The sequence below is a fragment of the Pleurodeles waltl genome, chromosome 1_1 (assembly GCF_031143425.1).
Source record: "Pleurodeles waltl isolate 20211129_DDA chromosome 1_1, aPleWal1.hap1.20221129, whole genome shotgun sequence".
In the NCBI taxonomy this organism is placed as follows: domain Eukaryota; kingdom Metazoa; phylum Chordata; class Amphibia; order Caudata; family Salamandridae; genus Pleurodeles; species Pleurodeles waltl.
The window spans coordinates 490,409,682-490,437,680 of NC_090436.1; the positions used below are offsets into that span (position 1 = coordinate 490,409,682).

The 27,999-nt window shown below is 47.3% G+C and overlaps 2 long non-coding RNA genes across 2 annotated transcripts in view; one reads left to right on the forward strand and one right to left on the reverse strand.

Annotated features, from left to right (window-relative positions):
* Window positions 1-8,417: 8,417 nt before the first annotated feature.
* Window positions 8,418-27,997, reverse strand: LOC138285244 (uncharacterized). Its single transcript, XR_011201550.1, has 3 exons — window positions 27,861-27,997; window positions 16,207-16,268; window positions 8,418-12,012 (listed from the first exon to the last, which is right to left on the reverse strand). It is a non-coding gene; the product is annotated as an uncharacterized lncRNA (long non-coding RNA).
* The window catches only part of LOC138285239 (uncharacterized), a 73,123-nt gene continuing 66,145 nt past the window's right edge, over window positions 21,022-27,999 (forward strand). The window contains exon 1 of the long non-coding RNA XR_011201549.1: window positions 21,022-21,374. This is a non-coding gene — a long non-coding RNA (uncharacterized lncRNA). The remainder of the gene's footprint in view (window positions 21,375-27,999) is intronic.

Below are 27,999 nucleotides of genomic sequence, written 5' to 3' on the forward strand. Positions count from 1 at the left end.
TTCTTCTCCTCTTTCTCTCCCTTCCTCTCTTTTATTGTTTTGCCCCCCCTCTTTAGTGTTCCCCCTCTTCCCCCTTCCCCCCCCCTTTCTTTCCCTCTTCCCGTTCTTTTTCTCTCTTTTCTTTCTCCTGGTCGCCCTCCTTGGACGACCAGGCTTTTTCCCCCGTGGGACTCACTTCCCCAGAGTCCCACGGGTCCAGTGGCGCGCCGCGCATTGCGCGACGCGTCACTGCAGGACGGTCGCCCGTGCGCGCTAGTCGCGCCGCGGGCGGGGCGTCCTGTTCCTCCTCACTGTCACCATACGCGACGCTCCCCGCGGGGCCCCGTACCCGGGTGCCCCCGCGGGGCGGTGCGCTTTACTTAGACCAATCGGGCCCCTGAGGCTCCGCACCCCGCACAGCCCCCGAGGGTGCTCGGCTTTTCCCGACGCACGGGGTGTTCTTTATTCTTCGACGCGCAGCACACCTGAGTGTAATTACCGGGCACCGCCTCTGACCTCTGCAGCTCCGCATCGATTGGCTTGAGCTCCTCATAAAGACCTGGCAAGTCGGTCAGACAGTACCAGAGCGGCCTGGCTCCGGCACGTAGGTACCCCCCATGGTATTCCCTTTGGCGTGGTAAGTGTGGGCTATTTTGGCCCGAGAAATCTTCTTTTTCTTTTCCTTTCATTGCTACCGGTCATCCTTCTGGTAGCCTTTTCTATCTGTATTTCCTCTGCTTTCTTTCTTTTTCCTTTTTTCCTTTTCTTCCTTCTTCTTTTTCTTTTTCTTTTTTTCACTGTGACATTCCTTCTCTCTCTCTCTTTACCTAGATCTTTCGCTTTACCTTTTCACCTCTTGCCCTTTCCTTGCCTCACTAACCTGCCCTATTGGCCTCCCCCTGTCAGTAGCGCACCCTGCACAGTTTCCTCCTTTCTGCTAGCACACTATGCGTCCTTAGCTCCCTTTCTTCTCCTTGTCCCCCTTTGCTAAACCCTTAATCTCCTCAGAGTGTGACTACAAGGGAAACCCCCCCCCCGGTTCTAGCCAGACCAGAGGCAATACGCCCCCAGCTCCGGGGTAAGTCACAATTGCATGCATGTGTGAGTGCATTTTTTCATTTTCTCACTGATTGCTGTGTCGTGTGCTGTGGTTTGCCACCTCTCTGTCACTCTGAATTAATTGTGATTTATTTATCATTTACTATAGGCCTACCCCACCGTGAACTACCTGTTCAGGTAGGACACACACTTTCACTTTGAGCACCGTACTTATTACAGGTGCTCCGACCCTGACGAATGCCCCTGACCTACCAGCACTTAGTGAGGGCAGAAACATGTTGGTCATGTTCAACCCCTTTTAGACTCCAAGAGACATTATCCTCTAACGAGCCTTCCCCCTTAGTTTTAGTCTTACCAACATGCACCACCATTAAAACTAACAAGAGCCACCGGTGACATGTTAGGTAATTTTATTATTCACCCCCTCTGGATCACTGTAACTATCCAGTCAATTCAATTTCAGCACTCCCTCTGGTTCTTTTAACCAGAGGTCGAGTACGCCTGAGTAGTATCATCTTACTTAGGTGGGGCTAGGTGGTCATATGATGAAGCAAGACACTATTATGTGTGTGAGACCACCTAGTCCGTAAAGGAAAATCCCCTGCTACTCCTGTAGGGCAACACAGCACCCCCTATCAAGCAACCTAATGCAACCAGGCACTGGTTAAAGACTAACCCAGTCTTACCCCCTGTTCCTACTACCCCACACCTTTTGTGATTACATAGTTTCTTTTGGGAGGCGGTGTGGGTTAGCCTTGCTTCCCTTGCTCTCTTTCTGTGTATTTGAAATGTGAAGGCCCACATAGCTTCCAGTGTTTGATTGGCACTGCTGTTCAGGAGAGGCTGGGAAGGCACCCTTAGCTTGGCCCCAGTATGGTGAAGTAGGAAAGAACGTGGGCACGAAACAAGTGAAAATGAGGGCTGGTGAATAAAGCACATTCTCAGGAGAGTAAAGAAATTAGTGTTTTGAACAAAACCTCTTTTTCAAGCATGTCATATTCAGCAACATTGCTTAGGGTGCATAGAAATTTGGTGATGCTTTGCAGGTGACACAAATCTGCAATATACTTATTTGGACAAATACAGTAGAAAGCATGGAAGTTATCTTACATGATCCAGAGAATCAGAAAAGAAAGACTGCACTTCATTCAAAAAGCTAGATATGAAAAAACCAGAGGGTACATTAAAAGATGACATAGAATTTTTATGGCCATGAAACGATATGGGCCTCTATCTTAAGTAAGGACATTAATCCATAAACAAAGGCGTGCTGAAGATTGAAGGGTCCGCTGGTAAATTCTAATTTGATGCACTGTGTGCATGTCTGAAGATCACATCCCCAGAATAATACACACAACTTAGAGGCAGACTTAAAAAGGTAATTGAGATGCTCCTGTACAGAAAGCTAAGTGTGAACATATGTATTCTTTGGAGTGAAGGAGAGAAATGGGGCAGAGGACAGTGACCTTTAAACTGCAGTGAGGCAGAATCAGAGACACATTTCAGCAGCAGCCTAGTGAAAGAAACACAGGACTAAGTCAGATGAGCTTTTCTACATGAGTAGCTGTGAGTCAGGAGTTGATCAAACCTAGCCGATGAACAATCTTTGTGACTCAGCCTCTGTCAGTTATAAAATAGAATCTGTAGGTGATGGAACAGAAGGCACTCAGGTGTGTTCTTCACAGTGAAGGTAGTCCGTGTGCATGCCTGTCTCCCTGCAGAAGAAGGGGGAGAGCAAACTCTAGAACACAGTACAGTACTATGGCTTGGGACAAGCACAGAGGTTTAATAGGCTGAAATCAAAGAGAAGCTGGGGAATAAATAAGATGTGCAACCATATAGTGGACAGGAAATTGTAATACTGGAAGAGGCACTAAGCCCTCATAAGGCTTCTGCTCACATCAGTAGCCGACAACTGACAGGTCTTGCAGTTGCCAAGCAATATGTATCAATTACTTTACTATCTGTACAAGACGTAATGTTTCTCAATCAGTAAAATACCACATACATCCATGGATATAGTGCTGGTGTATCAAGGGGGGTTTGTTCACATCATATGGGGTGCACCAATTACCTGTGCTGCGCTTGCTGCTTGCGAGTCTTTACCAATTACTTGGGGCTGAGACCCAAACCCATATGATTCCCTTTTCTAGGGTCCACAACATGTAATCAAATGGACACATATCTATGGTACTATCATTTTGCCTCTGCCATGTGCATTCCCCATTCATACCTGCCTCCTGCTTTCATCCTCAGTGTGATTGTGCACGAGTTGCAGCATGTTACCCCTCACGCTTTCTTCCTTCCTTGGAAGTACTGCTCCTAGAACTGCGCTTTTCTCTTCTGCCTTGATTCCGATTCCAAGCGTATAAGTACCCCAAGTTTTAAATTTAGAAGTATTAGTTGATGAATAATGGTCCACAGCACACCGTCCCTAAACATAAGTTGTCTCAAAATCAGTAAATATTTTCAGCTTTGGAAATTCTTTATTTTACCACTGTTCAGCTTTTCTCGAGATGCTTTGCAGGTGACACAAATCTGCAATATACTTATTTGGACAAATACAGTAGAAAGCATGGAAGTTATCTTACATGATCCAGAGAATCAGAAAAGAAAGACTGCACTTCATTCAAAAAGCTAGATATGAAAAAACCAGAGGGTACATTAAAAGATGACATAGAATTTTTATGGCCATGAAACGATATGGGCCTCTATCTTAAGTAAGGACATTAATCCATAAACAAAGGCGTGCTGAAGATTGAAGGGTCCGCTGGTAAATTCTAATTTGATGCACTGTGTGCATGTCTGAAGATCACATCCCCAGAATAATACACACAACTTAGAGGCAGACTTAAAAAGGTAATTGAGATGCTCCTGTACAGAAAGCTAAGTGTGAACATATGTATTCTTTGGAGTGAAGGAGAGAAATGGGGCAGAGGACAGTGACCTTTAAACTGCAGTGAGGCAGAATCAGAGACACATTTCAGCAGCAGCCTAGTGAAAGAAACACAGGACTAAGTCAGATGAGCTTTTCTACATGAGTAGCTGTGAGTCAGGAGTTGATCAAACCTAGCCGATGAACAATCTTTGTGACTCAGCCTCTGTCAGTTATAAAATAGAATCTGTAGGTGATGGAACAGAAGGCACTCAGGTGTGTTCTTCACAGTGAAGGTAGTCCGTGTGCATGCCTGTCTCCCTGCAGAAGAAGGGGGAGAGCAAACTCTAGAACACAGTACAGTACTATGGCTTGGGACAAGCAGAGAGGTTTAATAGGCTGAAATCAAAGAGAAGCTGGGGAATAAATAAGATGTGCAACCATATAGTGGACAGGAAATTGTAATACTGGAAGAGGCACTAAGCCCTCATAAGGCTTCTGCTCACATCAGTAGCCGACAACTGACAGGTCTTGCAGTTGCCAAGCAATATGTATCAATTACTTTACTATCTGTACAAGACGTAATGTTTCTCAATCAGTAAAATACCACATACATCCATGGATATAGTGCTGGTGTATCAAGGGGGGTTTGTTCACATCATATGGGGTGCACCAATTACCTGTGCTGCGCTTGCTGCTTGCGAGTCTTTACCAATTACTTGGGGCTGAGACCCAAACCCATATGATTCCCTTTTCTAGGGTCCACAACATGTAATCAAATGGACACATATCTATGGTACTATCATTTTGCCTCTGCCATGTGCATTCCCCATTCATACCTGCCTCCTGCTTTCATCCTCAGTGTGATTGTGCACGAGTTGCAGCATGTTACCCCTCACGCTTTCTTCCTTCCTTGGAAGTACTGCTCCTAGAACTGCGCTTTTCTCTTCTGCCTTGATTCCGATTCCAAGCGTATAAGTACCCCAAGTTTTAAATTTAGAAGTATTAGTTGATGAATAATGGTCCACAGCACACCGTCCCTAAACATAAGTTGTCTCAAAATCAGTAAATATTTTCAGCTTTGGAAATTCTTTATTTTACCACTGTTCAGCCTTTCTCGAGATGGCGCCAGGATGGCCATTCAATAAATCACCTGAGACGTCTGCAAAATCAGGCATCTTGCTACAGACTGCGTGCATCTTTAGAGCGCTGCTACAGGCTGCGTGCTTCTTTAGAGCGCTCCTACAAGCTGCGTGCATCTTTAGAGAACTGCTACAGATTGCGAGCATCTTAAGAGTGCTTCTACAGGCTGCGACCATCTTTAGAGCGCTTCTACAGGCTGCGACCATCTTTAGAGCACTGCTATAGGCTGCGTGCTACTTTAGAGCGCTCCTACAGGCTGCGTGCATCTTTAGAGAGCTGCACCAGACTGCGTGCATCTTTAGAGTGCTCCTGCGTGCATCCTTAAAGTGCTCCTACAGGCTGCGAGCATCTTTAGAGAGTTGCTACAGACTGCGTGCATCCTCAGAGTGATTCTACAGACTGCGTGCATCTTTAGAGTGCTCCTGCGTTCATCCTTAAAGCGCTCCTACAGGCTGCGAGCATCTTTAGAGTGTTCCTGCGTGCATCCCTAGAGTGCTCCTACAGACTGCGAGCATCTTTAGAGTGTTCCTGCGTGCATCCTTAGAGTGCTCCTACAGACTGCGAGCATCTTTAGAGCGCTGCTACAGACTGCGTGCAAGCATCTTTAGAGTGCTCTTGAAGACTGCGTACATCTTTAGAGTGCTCCACGGCCATGTTGCCAGGGCAAAATGGCAAGACACTTTCTTATTTGAATGTACGATTTTACATTTTTGCTAATATTTGAAGCCTGGATTTTATTTCCAAAAGCTTGCGCCAATGTCTGCGAACAATTGCAAAGGATTTTTAAAAATCTGGCTGCCTTTTGCTGCCTGGAGCTAATGTGTACAGGTTGTATTGTATAGTTCCAGAAATTAAGGTGCGAATTATCGAGGTGCGTCTACTCCATTTACTCTGCATGAAAGAACAGTCACCTACTGCACGGATGATATAAGCCACATGCTCAGCTTGTAGTTCTACCTTTCTTCGCACTTAGTAGGAGGAAAGTGCCAACAAGGAACAGAAGGGAAAGCCCAGACCCCACCACGCTCGTCAAACAATGGTACATCCTGCTCCACGGCACGTGATGTCACTGGGTGGATCTGCAGGATGAATGCACTTTCAGAGCAGCACTTCCGAATGTGTGGGCCGTGGGCTCGGATGCATCAAGTCATCGGTACATTTTCAGTGGTATTTTATAATACACATAAAGCACATCAACTCTCCAATGACAGCCTTGTGTGGGAGCAGCACGCGTCATCGCCTGTTTCTGCCGCGCGTAAGCTCATGCAATTGGAATTCTTTCCATGTAATGTGGGATCTGACGTGTCGTTGAAATGAACAGACACATTTGGTCAAACGGACAATATTGGTGGGTGCAGAACGTGTTAATCGCACACTGGAGCACGCCGATGTGTAAAGCTTGGCTGGGTTTTAGGTTGAAATACAACTCGTCTGTACAACAGCCACTCTGGTTACTAAACAAGTCAACAATGAGAACACCATGATCCCAAATGGAAACCACAATAAACCGATAAGCACGTGTGCATTATCTGTGACGCAAAGGTAGAGAGCACGGAAATGCCACGGTGCCACCCGTAGCACATAAAGTCTTATGTCTGGGCCCTTAGGGGCAGAGTCTAACGTTAGCCATACACGCCGGCAGTCAGGGAGAGTTACAACCACAGACTGAAATGTGACTGCAAAACAAACAACCGCCCTCCGGCCTTGTCCCCTCGGTGCCCTAGACCACGCTAACGCGCTGGGTGCCCTAGAGGCAGAGGGGTGATCATTCTCTAATGTTTTATAAAATACTGCAGTGTTGATTGGTGGCGAGAGGAGCACGTGACACTATTAATCGTTTCACAGAAATAACGCGCAATTCTAATTTGTCATTTTGCAAAGCACATATTGCATCCTTGGTGAGTCATTTGCATAAGCGCGGTGCACTATTGGTAAAAATTTCAGCATGAACTAGGACACATCATGTGCATGTTACCATAACAACTGTCGTGCAGCCCAAATGAAAAAAAGCATTAACAAACGCCCACTAACTGCATTTTTGTCATTGCTTCTAATATCATGTATGTATGGGAGATTCATAAAACAACATACATTTCAATGTTAGAGATGGGGTTGTCCCAACCCATTCTGCTCAGTAGAATGGCCTATTTCAAGTTATAGCAGGGTAATATTTAATGAGAAACGGGTCCTTCAGTTCGCTGTATATTTAAGAATTAATAAACCGGAATAATAAATGCGGGGGGCAGGGTGTCGCTCCAGCCGGACCTGGTACAAATATCTGCCCCCGCCGCCCTCCTCGCCGCCCTTCTGGTGTGATTCAGCATCAATCACGCCTCTAACAATTCAACTTGACATGTCTGTCTAGACTTAAATCGGGGAGACAGTAAAATCAGCTCCCTTCGCCCTCTCGTTGACTGTGTTCCCTCTTTCCGCGGGGAGAGCTCTGTGCTTAGGTTTTCAGGGCACCCCAAATCTCCAGGTCGGGAAGGAAGTGCAGAGCCGTCACCGCGTGAACTCGGCCTGCTCCCTCCCCCAGCTCCAGTTTCTGCACTGTGGGCCCTGCAATGATATTAGTTCTAGTGTGGGAAAATATTAGAATGGAGATCTGGCTAGTTATTTGCAGACTTGACGTTTTTTTCTTTACTGCGCGCTGACATTTAGTACAAACCCGGTGAGGGAAACAATGCGGCCTTTCATGGCCAGGGACCTAGATTTCAATCGACTTAAGGGGCACAATGAGGCTTGGCCCATTCACGGCTTAGCCATATTGTGTTCTCAAATTTTCTCTCAGCAAAAAAACTCTAATGACTCGGTATTGTATGGCTGTGCAGACAAGGGCGCGGAACAAGAGACACTAGTTTTGTCTGATGGTGTGAGAACGCCTTTTCTTCCAGCTGGTGTTAAATTCAGCTGCCTTTTTAACATTGGCCTTGCACCGCAATCTGCTGCTCCGGTTTCACAAAGAGCAGCCTCGGTTCCCACTAGTTAACATGCGAGCTCACACCAGCGCCCGGCTCCACTTCAAACTGTTTCACAAAGCCCCAGCCCTGCGCCGACCTCCTTTCCAAGAACTCCCTTCAAATTATATTTACCTTAAGCTCGGCGGACCCCGCCGCACATTATGGGCTGAGAGGGAGAGACTTCGCTTAAATAGTGTATGCAAGCATTAAAGCCCTTTCAATAATAGAACGCCTTGCAGGGCAGGGCGAGCACCATCCCCGCAGGAGAACACTTTAGTGCCACAGCACACACTCGCAAGGGGCACCTGTCATTCAAAAAATAAAAAATGGCGCCCGCAGGAGCCAGCACATGCAAACATATGAATAATTAAAACGCGTAAACATAAAGGAAACTATGTGAATAAGATTGTCTTGTTTTATTGGTTGAAAGTCATATAATACAAGTACAAACAAACTAGGATGCCCGTGGTGGATAATTGTAATACTTTCTGAAAGCAGCTTCAGAGGCATTAACATAAAGGCCTAGACTGCCAGCCCAAAGTGCAATGACTTAAGTCTGTCGAGTGCTTTCGGTAAACAATGGGCTTCTCTAACAAACACCGCGTGTCCGTTATTGCATCGCCTTCAAAAGCCCGCACTTTGTAATGCAAATGTTAATTGTGAGAGACAATGACGCCAGGTGAATAGCGCCCCTGGTGGGGCAATAAAAGAAACAAACAGGGCATTTAACAATCAAAGGGTTTCTTGGCAAACAATCGAGTCACATGCATATAACAAGTGTCTTTTCATTGATCACCAGACTAATAAAACCGAGGCACGTGTACAGCAGTCAGTGTGGGATGCAGGGCACATAAACTAAACTGACATCTCGTTACAACAGCATGTGGTGTCATGGTGCAGGGGTAGTGTTAAATGTACAAGAAAAGGGCCAGGCTACAGCAGAATAATCTACAATGTATACACACCAGACAAAACGAAACTGAAACTGTAAGGCCAGTGAGTTCTTGTGTGATTGAATGAAAAAAATATATGTATATATATACATACACACACACAGACATATGTGGATTGGTAGAAGATAGTCATTTGAACAACTGGACTAATTAATATACATGGGTTCACAGATGTATTACTACAGCACAAATGTCAATCTCCATGTTATTACCATACTATAGCATAACTAACAGGACAAACAGTCGTATTGTCTCACATAATACACGTTAGAATGACTTGACTGATGAAAACAACTCTTCTATTTGTCATGAGGGTATTCCGTGAGATTTTATCTCTGCGCCTGGTTTCAACTTTTATCCTCATTAAATACATTTGCTTGCATCTACAAAACATGGCTAAGCAGCATGGCATATACTATATACGATATATATATATATGTATATATATACATATATATATATATATATATATATATATATATATATATATATATATATATATATATATATATATATATATATATGTATATATATATAGCGTATACAGAAACTAACACGCCAGTTATGCAGCAAAGGTGAGGAACAGAAGCCCCTCCGCACCCTCGGCAATGGCAATAACATATTAGACTCTATGCGTCTGCATATAGATGTGTGTTTGTTCGTGTGGTACATGCACCTGTGCGTGCATGCTACACATATACATTATGCACTTCATTTTAACACGTTATAGCTGAACATCACCCCGTCCAGTAACGTGTAGGATCTGTGCTGAGGTTGTGTTTGACAGTTGCACTATTAGTCAGCAAGAGGCCTTCTTTGCTAATGCGCCCAGTGCCAGACACCTCTTTCTACACAGTCTGATCACTCTCTTGAAAAGATTTCAGCCAGATCATTTAAATTCTAAACGGGGTCAAAGGGTTAAGCAGTAAAATACTTAATAGGAATAACCTGAAAATATCTGCAGTTGTCTGACAAGCGCCATGTCTGGTCTAAGTGTGGACTAGGTGTGCCTTCACAGATGGCACAGGCGTACAATCGTAGCATAGCTTTTAAAAAAAACACGGCTCATCAATTGCAGCCAGTTTGACCTGCTGCATATGAAATGAACTTGACTTCCCAGGCGGGGCCAGGCTGCAGATGGTTGTGGGTGGGAAATGCCTCCAGTTTCTTAAGCGATGGAGATGAGCCCCCTCCTCGCCCGCCCCCAGCAGGGAGGCCTGTCGCAGGCGGGGCAGGGGCACGGGGCTGCCACTTGCGCCCGAGCGTGGGAATGGCAACGTCCAGCCGTTCACATCCCCTGCACTCCGTTTAACGGAATCAATTAGGACCCCCTCCCCCTCCCGTGTCAGCGCCCTATACGTCCTAATTATTTCAGTTTGGGATGCCTGGGCCGTTCCCTGGCTAGACCTGATCACCCTTGCACAGAAAGGGAAGGAGGAGGCGCATGCACGTGGGCTGCCCTAGCGTAAATGTCACTTTCATTTCCAATGCTGCGCGCAGAGTAAGACACAGAACATTTTTTAACAATTTGCGGGGCGGGGGGAGGATGGAGCGATCTCATCTCCATCACGCCTTTCTGCTTCAGTGGCTTCCTCAAGGAAACTCTCTTAGAACAGAGGAGCATCTGTCCTTGCATTTTGAATAGATGAGTACAAAAACAGCCTTCGCTGTGGGCGTGTGTGAGTTGGAGTAAGTGCGTGCGTCCGTATCAAGTATGTGGCCTCTAAATGTTACCTTAGCATCCAGTCCAATGCAGTCTTCCACAACTTTCCATAATTATTTTTTTTTAACGCCAATATTTTCAAAGTGTGTTAGCGCTACACCCAATATACACCACAATGAGCTGTCAAGTATACATTAATTTTATGTGCATGGGAAATTACCTGGGGTCTGATAACCTACGGAGACAGAGTTTATCTCGCCCGCCTAGTTAACAAGAAGCAAAGGCCCGAATCATTCACCGTAAATATACTTTAACATAGAATAGTGAAATACTTCGCCCTTTCTATATGTGAATTAATTACCTTCTCACATGTTTTTAATATTGCGTGGGAAGTTTGCACCTCTTTCTTCTGTACTAGATTTGGGAGCTGCAGAACAATACTAAATTGCAGAAGTGTATTGCATAGTCATAAATTCGCATGCACTATTCACAAAACAGAAACTTTTACAGAAACAGAAAAAGTTGCATACGTTACCAGAGAACTCAGCTGTTGTCCTGTGACTTTAAACTAGAGATCAAATGGCACTTGTTATCTTCATGCCCATCATTGTTGCATTTTAGAAGGCCATATTTCCATAATCCACCCAAATAAAAAACACAGACATAGGTCCAATGAGCAGAGTTCCAGCCTTGAGTTCGACGTACGTTGTCTCTTCTTTTACAATCCTGAATGATGATCTTGAAGGAGTTGTTACTTTCGGTTATCTAGCTTTATGACGATCAGTACACTCATACAGCTAGATAACCAAAGATAGCAGCTCGCTTCCCACGGCTCAACGTAGCCTCCCAGGGCAGCGCCGTGATCCGAAGGCGTTTGTAGTTCCCTTGTCATGGTATCCCAGTATCCATCCTGCCTTTGCCATGAAATGTCCCCACTGGCAGGGTGCACTTATTGGGGCCTTCCAAGCAGAGCGGATCCCTTCAAAGTTCGCTGCCAACTTTTCCACGGACACCTCATTTCCGGTGTGCCAAGGTGGTCCTGGGGCCATACGCGGGTAGGCCAGGTGCAGCCAGGTGGAAGGTGCTGCCGGCGCGGGCTATGGGACTCCGCAGGCCCCGATCTCCATTGTAAAGGACTCCATGCTCGGAAAGTCCCTGGCAGGTAGAGCTCAGTCCGCAGACCGCGGGGGGAGCAGCGCCCCCTGCCCACAGGCCAGTGCCAGGCTCCTGTTTCGCTGCTCGTAGAGGAGGGTGGGCTCGTCCGGTGGATACAGCGGCAGCCCGGCCGGCGGCTGGAGGGATGCTGCTTGGCTGCCCGGGGCTGGAGGAGGAGGTGCAGCAAGACGCTGTTTCTGCTGCGCAGGGCCCGCAGCCGCCGCTCTGGAGGGAGAGAAGAGAGAGAGAGGGCCATCAGTGCGGGGCAGAGCGTGCAGGAGCACGGACAGGGGTCAGAGGTCGCGGACAGCACAGGGCGGCGCTGACGTCATAGAGGCAGCTCAAGTGCACGGCCAGTGAGGAGCGAGCGCCGGCCCTACGGCCGAACCCAGCGTAGCGCGGCGCGCGGCCCCAGCCCTGCCTGCCCGGCGGGGCCCCTGCCGCGTGCCGAGGCCCAGTCACCCGCCCGGGTCCACGGGAGCCCGCCCCCGCCCGGGCGTGACCGGCAGCGCGCGGATATCTGCGGCCTCCCACGCATTCTGCCTCTCTGCAGCTCGCCAGTCACACGCAGGGACTGAGGGCGCCCGCAGAGGTCCCCACTGCCCGCCACGGGGGCACCGGGGCCTGCTGAGAATGGCGCTTCATGGGGCCTCTCTGCTGAAGCGGCTCTCGTCCGTGGCGGCTCTCAACTGAGGATGCAGCCTCCAGCCACAGTGCTCCGCGTTTCACAATAAAGCCGCTGTCTGTGCATGGCAGTGCTTTCCTGTGTGGATTAATGATTGGGTGTGTCAGCCACAGATGTATCTATGGCCCATGCGAATGGTGTCTGCCAGCTGATATTTTGCAGTCTAGTGCACAGACCGACAAAATCACACAGAGCCCTTTTTGTCATTGGCTTCTGTCACAGAGCACGACATGGGCCAGCCGGTATGGCACCATTCAAGTAATACTGGCTAATACTCATGACAGTCATTCATGGACAGCGTTTCTATTATGGGAAATGCACTTATATGACGTAATTTTACAAAACACAATATATCATTGGTGCACTGCATGCCTATTAATAGCCACTAGTCTTCAATTCTGCATAGGCATTATTAACTGACATGCTCACACCCAAACATTGGGCTGCGCTCTCAAGGTCAAGCACATGTATCTAGGCCTAACATCTTAGATATATTCTAGCTGCGGGTTCGAATTCTGCGTGTAGTAAATGTAATATATGCATTCGGAATATATACGTTGCTGGTACTAAGGGGCACTACAAATGACTAATAGACGAGCCTGTTCCTCTTTCGATGTAAAATTAATTGCAAATATCTTTGCACATAACAGCACCCTCTAGACTGTACAGTAGCAGGCATGTTTATGTGTGTGACTGTGCATGCAGCCTCTTAGTATACCTATTGAATTAAAATGCATTATTTTTAAGCTCATGCTAGACATATATGATTGTTGATGTGTACTTTCAACGCCTTGTCAGGGGTAGTACGCGCTATATACATACAATTACATTCTTGTTGCCTACGTGGCATAGATGCGAGTTTTATGGCAAACCACGCTATATGAACCTTAAGATAGGCAACTAAAGGTCTACTGTGTCATAATATGGAAGAGCCACCTAGCTGGAATCCATATACCTCAATATTAAAGTGACTTTCCCAGCTGTATTTACTAATATGCAAAATAAAACCAGTGCGTGTGTTTTTCTTATGCTGGCACCACAGTGTATTGTTTACAAAATAGTAGAACACGGAGGCTGTATGTTTGAAGCAAGCCTGTGCAAAGCATTGACCTTCATTCCGGCCACATCTGACCATTACGGGCCCCGGAGCAGTGGCCCTAGAAGTGCTTAGAAGCGATATGGGGGGTGGGGAGGGTGACCCTGTCTGAGTAAGCCTGTGCCTGCTTCTGCAGATGCATTGGTGAGGCATTACAGGCCTATGAGGAGTAAACGTTTGCATTAGTTAACTGGCCACACCATAGCGTTTCACAAAATGGTTGCCACATTTTTAGCATTTAAGAGCATGGTCGCTTGCGTGGAATTGAACACGCATTCCCGTTGTAGGGCACATGTTTGAACTATATTGTCGACTTTTGTTTGCTGTAAGACTATGTTGCACTTCATACTAACGCTCCAAATAGCTTGGGTCGAATCTTATCAGGGAAGGTGAAGGGAGGTAACCAAGGCTACCCTAAGGGTCAATTTCCCGTACATTCTCTATTGCCACTTCAGAATGACTGCCAGGTGCTCCATGTAGGAGCATTGCTAGCTTTCACATTGTTTTATTCATAAATAACATGACTGTGAAAGCGTGGATCTCAAACTGAATGCCCAGGGACGGCTACCATGTGATGTTTTGATTACATCGGTTGGAATCAGGCCTACTTTTCTGCACGTGTATACATCATCTCTGCCAGCAGAACTGCATGCGTTGAACACTATTAGACATCAGCAGAGCTGCATACATCAACGCTATTAGAAATCAGAGGCAACCTTGCAAGGTGCGCCTCCTTTGTTCCTTTCTGATATAAAAGAAAGCAGCAGCCAGGTAGACGGAGTGCTGCGTGTGCTTTCACCTCCCCGGATTGGCTCCATCCTGAAATACCCCGCTCATCTCGTCAAGCTCTGCTATTGTAATACACTCTGTGCCCACATTCGAATAAATCGCAATTAATGGCTGAAGGGCAACTGCAGCGTGCTTGCCTGGTGTCTACGGGTTGTGTTCGCTCCATGGTACCAGTGACGTAACGGAAAATGTCCAAGCTGCCTTTGCAAATACATCAACCCAGTTGCCTCCCACAGGAACCTTATACACGCAGGACTTAAGGGAAAAAAACAAGAGTCGTGGCAATTTTTTCTCAGCAATCGCTGACGTAAATGTGTGTGGTTGTGCAACCCGTGCAAAAGGATGGCAGGAAAAACTAGGTCACGCCAGAAATTCGTATTTTACATCGCTGGCTTGGTTAATTCACAGCTATGCAAGCCACACCTACGATTACGAGTTGGGTAGCCATTTTACATATGAAAAGGGTTTAAACGCAGCTACCTGTCGGTGTTTTTGCTTTTCAATGACTGCCTCGTTTGTTTTGCCTCAAAAGAGTAGCTTACAAATAGGTGTGAACATCAAGTGTCTATATTACTACAAACAATGCAGGCTCATAGGGAATATAACGCCCCAACATATAGGGAGTAAGATACTAGAAACACGGGATGAACTGTGCGTTTGCAGGAACACGTCCGGAAACATAACATTAGATGTACCAGCAGGAAGGAGGCTATCGAATATTACTGTGATTGTACTTACCTGTATGGAACGGAAAGATGGAAAAAGTGCGCAAACATAGAGAAGAAAAGCGGGGGGAAGAGGAGACAGAGAGGAAAAGAGCAACAAAGGCAAACAATTAGCAGGAGAAAGCGAAAAAGAAAAAAATGAAGATGCAAAACAAGAGGTAAAAATAACGGTCAAGTGTAGATTAAAGAAAAGGATGAAAAGAAAAAATGAAAAAGTCGCGGGGATAAGAAACGAGGAAAATGGAGAGAAAACGTAAAATGAGGAGGGTAAAATCGGAAATGGGAAGAGATGGAGAGGATGGAAAATAAAGTGAAAACAGACAATTAAGAAAAATACCAATTGAATGAAATTGAGGAGGGAGAATACTAAGGCAATAAAGAAAGGGGGGAAGTGGAGAAGAAGCGCACGGACGAGAAGGAATGGCGATGAAGAGAAGAAAAAAACGAAGGGGAAAAATAGAAGAAGCTAAGGAAAGCAGAGTCGATGATGACCAGAACGAAAATATAAAAAAGAAATTACAGTCAAACCATAACAACGACAGTGATATATGTATGAAATAAAGCAAATATAAAAGATTTAGAAGTAATAGGATGAAAGTGAAAGTGATAAGCAAATGAAGAAAGGCTATACAAGCAGAGGGATGGCAAAAGGAAGAAAGGTTAGAAAGTAAATTGGAACAGAAATAGAAACACAAATAGGCAAAATTGAAGAAGAAAGTGTAAATAGGAAGTGTGTGGAGAAGAAGAAAATAAAAGGAAGCCGGGAAGAGCAGAAGAAGATACAATGGAGAGTACAGGAGAGTCCCAATAATATGAAGGTGGACACAGGAAACGGAAACGTGACACTAGGAATTAGGAGAAGAGAGTGAAGAACATGGAAAGGTTGAAGCTCAACAAGACACATAATCAGAAAAAAAGGGGAAAAACAAAATTAGAGCAGAAAAAAGACGAAGAAAGGGGAAGGTGCTGAAAAATGTCTTTGAGGGCATTTATTCCGTGACCTGTAGGCTTCCCGCACGGCTATTGATAAACTACAGCGCACACAAGCCAAATCTGATATAGCGCCATACTAAAACAACATATATATTGTGATAGGAGGTAGACATGAGATAAGTTAAAATTACCGTTTCTCTTATTGATCCTTTGTGTTTTTCTTTACGGCCTGGTGTCGCTGAGGAGCAGGAATCTGTAACATATCAAAGGCAGACACAATGATGTTATAAACTGATATTACCCCTCCAAGCAGTTTTCAGTTGTGACATTCGCAGTAAGACTGAGCGCCCACAGACGAGGTCGCTGTAGCCCACCCTGACTGAAGCAGTCGGTAACCGAGTGCTTTCACCTTTGAGAAGTTCCTGCCTCCCCCGGTGGGCGGTGTAGTTATGTTTGTAATCTGCAGTAAACGGAAGACGCTTTATTTGATTTAGGCGTAATATCTACCGCAATAAATTGTAATGTCCATTTTTTTTATTGAGGAATTGTGTCGAGTATTAACCCTTTACAAAGACATATGTAACACGGACCACTATGCAGCGTGGCTTGTTCACACAAGAGATGCGTTAGCGACGTGCACTACCTGAATGTGTCCGTATACAATGGTCTGTGTTCGTGTATGTGTGTGTGTTTGCATGAAGGCCTCCCAGAGCCTGCAGGTTGGTACTGACTCCCTGTCCTACCATGGAGCCTGTGCTCGGCCATCGCCAAGGGACCTGGGCCTAGTACCATTGCAGCTGGCTTCGACACCACTCTCTACTGAGGCCTCGCCGGACACTCGTCAGAGACCTCAGTGGCGGCCTCTGTTCGCCCTTCACTCAGTCAGCCCGGGCCTGGCGTTCTGGCACCTAGCACCAGCCGAGAGTCCGGCACAACCAGCTTCTGCGCGCTCGGGCACCTCGCGTTCTTTGGGCGCCCTCAGCTCCGCTCTTAATGCAGCCTGGCACCGTGCCCTAGCAGCTGGCCAGGGAGGGGTTTGTTAGCGCAGACCGCAGAGGGGGATAGGTGGGACACCTCTTGGTTCCACTCTCTACATTCTTTTTTAAAGAATACCACAGACTTGCTATTTCCCCCTTCCACCGAATGCAGCAATGTGGTACCAACTGGCATTGACTGTGTGCACGTGCTTCACATCTCTCTTCTGCAACTCCCCCGTCCATAGCTTCCTCGAGTCCTCTCCACGTTATCCACCCTCATCACTGCCACTCGCCCGGAGCGCCTCCCCACCCACCCACCCTTCTGCCCTGTCACGCGCGTGCGCTGTGCAATATCTCCATGGCACTACACTGCCTGCTCAAGGCGATCATGCACAGGCTACCAGGTAGACCCTGAAACAAACTGCCAACTGGGTTTCAGGAAACAACACAATAGTTGCCAGTTTATTCTGGGCAGTATTTTTTTTAAAGATAAGACTTAATTTCACTTTTCCTTTCTACAATTAAAAAAACAGTGCTGAGTACCTGGTATTGTTTCCAGCACGTCTTTCCAGATGTAACGTTTTTGCCAATTATTTATCCTTTTTCTTTTTTTGTTTACGTTGAAGGACATTTCTTCGCAAACAAGGTAGGCTAAAACCAAACAACACTGGAATAAACCGTTTTAGTACCAACCGTGATCAAATAACTGTGAAAGAAGTCGAAGTTCTTGAATGGGCGCAAGCAGGTGTATTTAGTCTGTCCATGTGCACCTGAACACCTCCGATAAGTTATCAAGATTTGGAATCTAGTAAAAGTGTTCAGAAAAATAGTAGGTGCCGCAAAGTGCGGGGCCGAATGAAAAGACAATCCCTTCTCCTACTGACTGAGTAAGTTGTTAGTTGGCGTGCAGCCCCTTGGGCAGCAACGTCGCGGAGATCCACACGGGCTCCTCTCAGACTAGATAGCAGTGTATGGTAATTGCGTTTAGCTATCCCCGTGTAAGACGAAGACTCTTTTAACAAAAACTGTAAAAAACGAAACTTTTTCTAACTTGTTTTACTTTCTCCTTCTTAAAAAGCCAATGCACGATTTGAATTCCCATTTTTGTTGCCTCTATTCCCTCTGGACGTTCCCATATTTACCCGTAATTCATCCTGGGCCAGCAGGGTCAGCTGCCTGGACCCCAGGGAACCACCCCATGCCCACAAGCGCGTACTTACACGGTCTTCAAGTTAGGTTTTGTTTCAAAATGCAGATATCCACATCCACTGGCAAGGCGGAGCCCCAAGCGTTCATGGTCCCAGGCCAGGGGATTCGCAATCCTCGGAGCTCTGCAAACACACCTCACTCTAGCCAGCTCCTGGCAGCCTCCGTTTAAAAATACCGCTCAATCCCAGCGTGTTATCCCCGCTCCAGCGACTCCCAGACAGCTAGGAACGATGTTCCTCCGAGAGAAGGCGAACTTTTTGCTGCCCTCAGTCAAAGCCCCGGAGTGCAGAGGCTGGGGGTGGCGTGTGAGGGTCTGAGGGGCAAGGGGGCCGGGGAGAGGTTGTCCAAGGTCTAGTCCAGCCCCCTCTGCCGAACAGGGGGAGGCGCAGGACGTGCTCTGAAACCCAAGGCCAGCCTTTTGTTGGGCCGGACTGAAGCCCCATTGTCCACCCATTGCCACGGTCCTGGCGGTTCCCACCGCGCGCTCCGCCGCGCCACACATAATGAATTTGCACCAAATCCTCTCGTGGTCGCATCCTGACAGACGGAACAAATTAGAAATGTCTCGCCCAGGCAAGAGTGATGGCTACATGTTCCCATTGTGGCAGGGACCGCGCAGGCGGCATCTACCAACTAACTTCGTCTACTTCGAAAGGACTGCGTTATCACTTCCACCTTTTATTTTTGGATCTCACTAAGAAGAATCTCTTCTAAAATAGCCTCAGCTGCTTTATTATTATATATATTTATTATTTATGTGTGCTGTTTGCAACTTAGGAAATCATTAAGCCAACGTGGCCATTAATTGATGGTGAAGTTTCAAATTATTAATTTATTATATATATATATATATATATATATATATATATATATATATATATATATATATATATTTTTTTTTTATATTTTTTTTTTAAATCAAAATTTATTTTGTCTTTCTCTTCTGTAATTGTTGCATTGCTGCAGTGCTGTGAAGTTAATATTATACGTGTGTGTGTGTATTGATAGCGATATATTGATAGACCGCGAAGGGGGTGGGGGGATCAGACTGAAGGAGTTTGAAGGTGTTGACCCCAAGGAAGAGATGGTGACCCCGGATTCCTTCGTGTCTGGAAGCGGGGGTGGGGGCAGATGGGTAATGATCTTCGCGTATTTAGATTACTCGTCACGTTTCTGAATGTAAATAAGAACTGGAAGGAGGAGGTAATGCGTCTGAAGGGAAGGAAGGGGCAGTTGGCAATGGGGAGGGGGTAAAGAGCACTCTCGGTTGTTTATAGGACCGTAGGTTTCGCGCCAAGCACAACCTCAGAAGCGGGAGACAAACCCTTGCCCTGACCTCACCAGCAAGTGTCACTCCTGGACTTGGACAGTGCACACCGAGCACCTCTATCTACAGTGCACTGGCCACAGACCTTTTCCCTTTTCATTTGCACGGTGTTTCAGAGCACCCGGCAATATAAATGCTAAAAATATTCATTTTATCATTAAAAAAAGCATGGCATTTTCATTGTTAATATTCTCACGGCGTCTTCGTTTGAATGAGACCGACTGATCGGTTAGAATCTGCTGAGATTTGCGTTTCAATATCCGAATACAAAATGTCTGTTGTATTTTAAAAAATATATATTTTAACATTGTGACGGAGAGAATTAAAATGTTTTATTAGTTCTTTCAAACACTGGCACAACGTACGTGTGCACGTAAGAAAGGGGAGTACCGACGAACCATACGCGTATTCGGTGTACCTGGCAAAAATGACGAAAAGGATTCTTGTGACACATTCTTCGTTAAACAAAGAATGGAACCTGCTAGACACACATCAGTGTTCTCGATTACCTCCCTGGGAAAACACCATATTACAATCACCCAGTTTCTTTGTTCTTTTCGTTCCTGAGTGTGGCAAAGAGACAGCATTGCACAGTAGATGATTTCACCTTGGTAATAGGTGTTTTCTCAACTCTCTTAACTTTCATAAAATACGGAACACCCACTCTCCTCCAATCAGGAGAGAGCACTCAGAGAATATCAGGGCGAGGTGCTCCTATTGCCCATTTCATATTAACAAAACCAATTTCGCTACTGTGCTTTGGCACACTTTGTAGTCCCTATCTGGGTGGCTCAGTACATTGAACTTTTAATGGATGTCCTATGTCATAGGAAGGATTGGTATACTTAAATTTTAAGTGCACTTAGCTAGGGTAAAGGCAGAGGATTGGAATTCATTATTTCTAAATGATGCTGTCCGGGATGCGGAAAAATAGGAATCCCTCATACTGTCGGTGCTTGGTAGCCATTTGGGATCAAGTTCATGATGGAGCGAGACATAGGAAAGACAGCAGTCTCCAGCAGAAACCTTAATTTCTCGATGTGAAATGTCTGGGTCCAATGAAAAGAAGCTAATAGTTCTGTTTCCTCTACCTCACCACAGCCACAACGGCAGTTAGACATGGCGGCTCCTTTGCTCGCCTTGCAGCCGCGCGCCCTCTCTGGGCATCTAGTTTGGGTGTTCCGCCTCCCTCAAAGGCCTAGGGTGCCTCGGCGGGCGCAGAGGGTGACGGTAGGCTCGCTGGGCACCGCTAAGAGCGGTTGGCCAAGCCAGGCGCAGCAGCTGCAGGCAACGTCACGTTCAAGGTCTCTGCGCTGCCCAGCGCGAGAGAGCCCGAGCGACGTCAGCGCGCTGCCACCACCCACGCGCCACCCCCTTGCGGCGCGCGCAGCCCCTCCCCTCTTCTCTCCTCCCTCCCACGGCGGCCGCCATTTGCATATACATCAAGGAAATTAAAGGGAGGGGGCATTCAAACAATATGCAAATCCCCGCTGATGAGGACTCGCGCCTCCCGCAGCCGCTGATTGCAGACGCGCTAATTTATTATTTGTGTGTTTTCCGATTTTTTTTTAAACAAAGACGAAGGAGGAAAGAGCCGGGAGAGATGGAGGGAAGGGCGGCTGTCCAGCACCCAGGCTGGCGCGGGCACCTGGAGCCGTCAGCCCCGCTGCACGCTGTGCAGTGGGCACCGCCATCTCCACGGCCGGGAGGAGGCTGACATGGCCGCGAAGGGGGCTCCTCCAGACGTCTATGAATAATCAAGGCCGCTGCGCCATTCTGCCTCTCCCTTGCTCCTGTTTGGTCGGCGGCCCTGCGTTATTTTAAATATCTGATGCATATGTAAAAGGTATATTTGCATTTTTCTTCATTTTACATATTTGTATTTCGCATGTGATGGCGTTTATCTTGTTCTCGTTTTATATGTGTTCGTTCAGATTATTGTCTATTCTTTTGCAGCCTTCTATAAGGGAGGCTGCGTTTTCGTGATGTCAGTGTCTTGCAGTTGGTAGATGCGACGATCAGTGTATTTCCCCCTGTCCTTGTCTTTGCTAGTTTCTCGACCATAGTTTGGGCGAGCGAAGCATGTCACATGCACCGTAATCAGGCACAAAAAAAAGCAGAAATGCACATTTTGTCTTTCAGGCATTCTTTCGACCTGCAGAGGGTACATTTTGTGCAGATGGGCTACATATAACTATGACAACCAATGATAGTCTTTAAAAAAAATTACGAAGATCGCTTTGAAAATTGGTGTAATCGCCAATCTAGGCTGTTTTATTTTGTTAATTGTTAATTTTTGTTTTATTCTGAAATGGCCATCTCACACTGTTGTTTTGAAAAGATTCAACATTTAGCAGCCATGATTTATTGCATTATTAGCTTTTCTTAAAACACGTTCAGCTGGAGTAAAGACGTTTTAAAATTCATAAAAATGGAATCCTGCATATTTTCCTAAATCCGCTGGAAATTAAATGGAAAACAGGCCCGGCACCGACCGTGCATGCCTAGCACTCCCTGTGAGGGCAGAAGCCCAAATGTAGGAGAAAGAGACGTTTATTGGGCTAATATAAAATGAAGAGCACTGTACGATTTTGCCATTTTAAAACGCACGCATGCCACATGCGCCTCGTTGTGCACTGCAAATCACCACCAGTCTGCACGCTATATTGATTCTCTCTCACTGTCCCCCGTCTCACCCTTTCTCTTCCTCGCACGCACATACATATGTGCTTGCGTATGAGGATAGCTGTCCGTCCCCCAATAATGGAGTATAATTTATTAGTCAACAGCACAAAGTCGGGGTGCACACCTTGGACAAATTTACATTTGCCCGAAGTTTGGCATGCGCATATTTGTGCTGTGAACACCAGTCAGCGCTAAGAACACATTTGTGAATACTGCAAGATGGCTCGGACCTCTTTGGGCGACTGGTGGCGCCAGACCTGCAGTCTCCCAAATTACACGATGTGTGTGCCACTCAGCAAGAGGCTGTCAGAGCAGGCGCAAAATGGCATTCATTTATGGTAATGTCCAATGCACGTTCTCCGACGTTAACATCTACAGATGCTTAAAACAACACACGGTAATGATTAGACTATCGCCCATGCTTCTGAAATAGATTTTTACAAATACATGTTGAAATTTGATGGGCACCAAACCAGAATATTTATTCGAACTGAAAAAAATATATCTCAGAATAATGCTTCTAATCATAAAGGCAATCCAAACCATATCTAGCTACTGCGATATCTGTGTGTGTGTGTGTGTATATATATATATATATATATATATATATATATATATACATATAGAGAGAGATTAGTATACGCATAGGTGTGCATGTAATATACTCAATACATCCTCACATGCGCATGTATGCAACATAGAGCCCTAAAAATACAAACACAGTTATCTATTCTTACAATGCCAACACCCATATATTGAAACACATGCACACCCAGTCGTGCTTATCTGCATGTATGTCACTGTACATCTATGTGTCGAGAGAACGAGATAGGAGGCACAGTTGTATGACTGCACACGCACATAGCAGCTACACGCACATGGAAAGATGGGTGCAGGCACACACAAGGGCGCGTGCATAGATGTCCACTCTTAACACACACTTGAGCGCACCAGGGTACCACTGCAGAGCCTGTTCCGTCTGTTCTCCAGCTCAGCATGTGCTCCCGAGGCAGCGAGAAGGCCCCGGCGCGGACTCCCAGAGGCCACCCTTGTCCATGCTTACCGCGGGGGTCGGCGGGAGCGCGTGCTGCCGCGGCGGGTACTGGAGGCTGGGCCGCGCTGCCATGCCTAGGCCTGTGCGGGGCCGCCTGCTCTGCCCCTGCCTTCCTGAAGTTGCACTGGAGCCTTCAACACCACCTTGGCTGCTCTGCCCTCGGCCCCTCACTCCCTCCTCTTCCTCCCCGCCTCCTTCATCCCTTTCCATTCCTCGTTGCTGAACCCCCTCCCAGACAGGGGCAGGCAGCAGCCTCCCCACGAATCACAGGAGCAGCGCCTGGCATTTGAATACGAGTCTCATCCCTCTGTTCTCGCAGGAAGGGTACTCACCAGACTTCAGCCTCAGACATGGCAGGCATTCCTCCCTCCTCATCTCCCTCACTCTCCCGTCGCACACTCCTACCACTCGCTTTCACACGTGTATCTAACCAAAAACTCTTTGGACCAATAAATGGGCTGAAATCGCCTTTTGACTCATTTAATTGCTATGTTCCGAGGAACAATTCTAAAAAACGGAACATGCGAATGCAAAGGATAATGCACAGCATCCTGAGTGGCCATCGCCAGTGCAAGACATAACACAAAACTGAAACCGCTCAGGCGCGATCACTCCTATAAGGCCTCACGCGCCCACTGCCTTCTTTTACCGACAGTAAATTAAACATGTTGTATTTTGTTACTCAGTGTTCGGTGCAGCGGTCTTCCCGCCGGACAGTCCGCACAGTTATCCTGTATTTAGCAGACAGGCCGGCCGGCGGGTGCGCGGCCCTCTCTTCCATTATAAGCTTATTAGCACCCACAGGTGCGCCCTGTGCCTTCGCCCCGGCGGCCGCCCTTGGTCACTTCTCTCTATATAGGGGCCTCTGCCCACCCGCGGCTTTGTCGCAGGATCACCTGGGCCGTCAGACGCAGGCGTTTTTTTAACAGGATTTTTAATATCAACACCTCGCGCACCTACATTATCGCATTCCTCGCAGTCAATTAAACAACTCGCATGCAGTCATCATGGCCCTGATAGTCTAAATATCTAATTTAAAAGGCGCGTTTATTTCAAATAAAATCTGAATAATCTCGTAAACGCATTTTGCCACATAGAATCTGAACAATCTCATAAGTGATAAACCGTTGTCGAATCAATCCCATTTCAAACTCAAGACGCATTTGTTATTCATTTAGCTTCAATATAAAATGCAGTGAATGAGCACAGGTACAAGAGATCGGTGTCTACACGCGAACACACAAAAATCTAAACGTTCGTACTAGGGGTATAACCTGACGAAGGGACGTGCTCAACGTCTAAAGCCAACACCCCGAAATCGTTATTTCGGTTCATTCAGCTCTCATAATAATAGCTTCTTTTCTTATTTAATTCTATGTCTGGATACGGACATATACAAATATACTTTTTCAATAATGCCGAAGATTCTGCCTACTCAGAATAGTGTTTTACGTCGACTGCCACTGTTACACTTCAAAAGCAGGACAGGCCTTTGTGAAACAATATTTGGACTGCCATTATGGAAATATACCTTGTGCGGTTGTGAAGCTCGGGCCGGTGTTCCAGTGTTGCGCTGTGCCCACACTCGCTCCTGGTGGGGTTTGAGCCCTCGATGGTTCCTGCTGGGGTCTGTGGACACATTCGCTTCCGGTGCCCTCTGAGTCCACGCTGACTGCTACTGGGGTTTGTGCCCACCGTGGCTCCTGCTGGGGTCTGTGCCCACACTGGCCCCTGAAGGGGCCTGATCCCTCGCTGGCTCGGTCTGGGGTCAGGGCCTACGCTGGCTCCTGGTGCGCACTGCTCCAGGTAGGGTCTAGGCCTCCAGAGGTGGGTACCGGCACTTCGTGGCTGGCGGAGCAGGTACAAAGGTGCATTTCACGTTGAAGGAATGTGATTCCGAGTGTTGGACACCTCAGCCCCCCCAACTGAAGTAGCTTTTTGGTGGTGGCGCAGCTCTCCACTTAAACTGGCCGCAGGTTTGCATTCCTGTCGGCCGTTGAGGGGTAGCGGGACTGCTGTAGCCCAGCCTGTAACTCTTTCCACTTTAGGCTGGAGGGGACAAGTGGAGGCCCTGACCAGGGGGCGGCTGGTGATGGCCAAGATGACAGGGGTGGTTAGGGTAGGAATCTGCCTGCACTGATCTTTGGCGTGCGGGAAGACAGCGACACCTAGCGTCTGAGATATAAACACGCAGAGTTGGGGCATGACTCCATTTTACTGCAGGTGGGGAAAGGCTGAGACTACTCTACAGCAATCCTTCTCGCTTCTCGACCTCTTTATAACTCAAGGACCCCCAGTTTCGAGGACGAACTGCGACATGGCTGCCACAAGCAGCAATTTATGGCGTGTCCAATGGCTGGCGGTGTGTGCACGGAGGAGTACAGCCCATGTGCACTATAAAACGCCTCGGAAAAATAAATACAGCTATTTTATCTTGATGTTAAGTGATAGACTGCGACTGCTTTTCACAAGTACCTCATGAATGACACCGATGTAATTAGAAACACGGGACTGGATTAAAAAATGTAAAAGACCAACATGCCTCGTTTTTATTGGCAGGTGCTTTTTGGAACTGGCAATCGTCAGTTTGACCTAGCGTAGGCAGAACACTACTGCCATCCCCCACTTCTCGTTGCCCTTCCCAGAGCAGCACACCTCGAGACTTTGACCTGGAATATTGCAAGTGCGGCTGTAAAGGGGCGCCCGGGGGTCACCCAGATGGAGCCAGCCTGTCAGTTAAGATGCACATCTCTTCATGCGTCTGCAAAGCTGGCAACCGATTCCACGCAGCGTCGAAATCCATCAAGTGTCCGTCTATCTATCCGTCCATCCAATGAGCTGTTGTTCAATGAATACAATTCCCTTAAATGTTGCGCTAGAAAATAGTTCATACTGAAGAGCCTCCATTTGGGAAAAGCAACCCTCGGGGTAATACGCAGCAGGTCGCTGTTCGTCCTGTGCCACGTCCCCCGCTGCGCCCTTAAGTGCAGCGTTTCTTCTGTGGCCGGAGCCCCCGGTCACTGAGGGGCTCGTCTCGGGTGCTCCTGCGCGGTGTTTATTTCAATCCTACATTCTAAGCTCAAAGGCTTGGCCAGGCGGTATGTTAGAGTGAAACCACATTTATTGTCACTCCTGATTGTTTAGAGTGTCGTGATTTTACTTCAGTATTAAACATGTCCCACTAGTCTTCTGAAGACGTAAATACATACTAATGTCGGTGTAGAGGCCTGGCACACGCACTACCAATCTGCTTGCTAGCCAGTCAAAAGTAACAGTTCATTTGTCCTAGTTGTTCTAACCGCTCCTAACCGCCTCCTGCTCCGGTGCCAACACCCTTGCCCCCCCCAACCCTCCCCCCTCACCCCCCCACACACACACACATGCGAGTGGAGCGGGCCAGCTACGCCTAACTTTCACAGCCAATTAGCAGGCAGCGGCTCATTAAGCTGCACGAGGTTTGGCAGAGGTGGGCGGGAGGAGGGGGGATGACACTTCACTGCCCCCCCCACCCGCACCCCTGGAAGGAGGCCTTGAACTTGAACTCCAGCCTCGGGCAGGCATCCTGTGATGGTTATCTGCCTCGCCGTGCGAGGTTCTTGTGTGGGGTGTAATGCAAGTTTCCTTCTTTCGTCAGCATGTGTGGATTTTTTGATAGCATGTGAAGCGTATGTGCGTGCGCATGTTTGCGTGTGACGACGCATGAGTTGGTATGCCTGTGTGCTCCGCGTGACGTGTGGTTGGTAGTCTGTGCTCAAGGTTACCTGCAGACGGAAGAGCGGCCGACCCCCACCACACACCTTGAGGTACATGCTCAAGTCTGTATTGTGAGAGGCCGCCTAAAGCTTAATGATCAATGTTTAGGCAAACGTCACTTAAGGATACCAGGATAATAAACATCGGCCTCGTCTGCGTATTTCAGGGATATTATTATCTAATTCTCGGTCTACAAAATGCATCAAGTGAGATTACACCCGCAAAAGCCTTTAACTTCGCCCCTAGAAAATGTAGCAATTGCATGTAAACGCAAGCAATATAAGTTCAAGGTATGTAGACAGCTCTTCCTCTCTCCATACACTATTTAAGGAAACCACTGAGTGTATGCGCTTTTATGTAGCGTGCGGACAGTCACGTTAAATACCTGTGTGTATGAATGATGCACGTATCAAACACGGTGATACGTAGACAGACCTAATTTCTTGTATGCACAGTGCGGGTTGCCACGGGCTACGGGACCATGCTCAGTCTCAGAAGCACTTCCCGCGACTCTTTTAATACCGGCAGCTTTGTCGGAAAGTGCGTTCATTCTCTAACCCGCAACATTATGTATGCATTTTCTATGCAAATACAAAATCGACCCAAACACCTTTTTTTAAATCTAATTACTAAACTAGGGGTTGGGGTGGGGGGTGCATGGCCGCTTAGCTTGGACAGCTTGTGGCTTTCTCACTAACACATAGAACAACCCGCCCCAGCAACCTCCACCCTGTGGCGGAGGGCTCCACACCCCATGGGAGCCGTGCACCGTGCTCCACTCTGCAGCAGGCAGCGCCTGAAGAAATCTCTGTAAATGTGAGTTCCTGCCTCGGTACTCACCCGAGCAGCTCCGGTGCGCAGGGCCCTTGAGGCTGCCAGAGGAAGGGCCCGCCTCTCTTCCAGGGGGTCTCCACAGGCTGCCCCGTCTCAGCCGCCGCAGAGAGACGCCGGACGCCCCCACACACCACCCTGGCCAAAA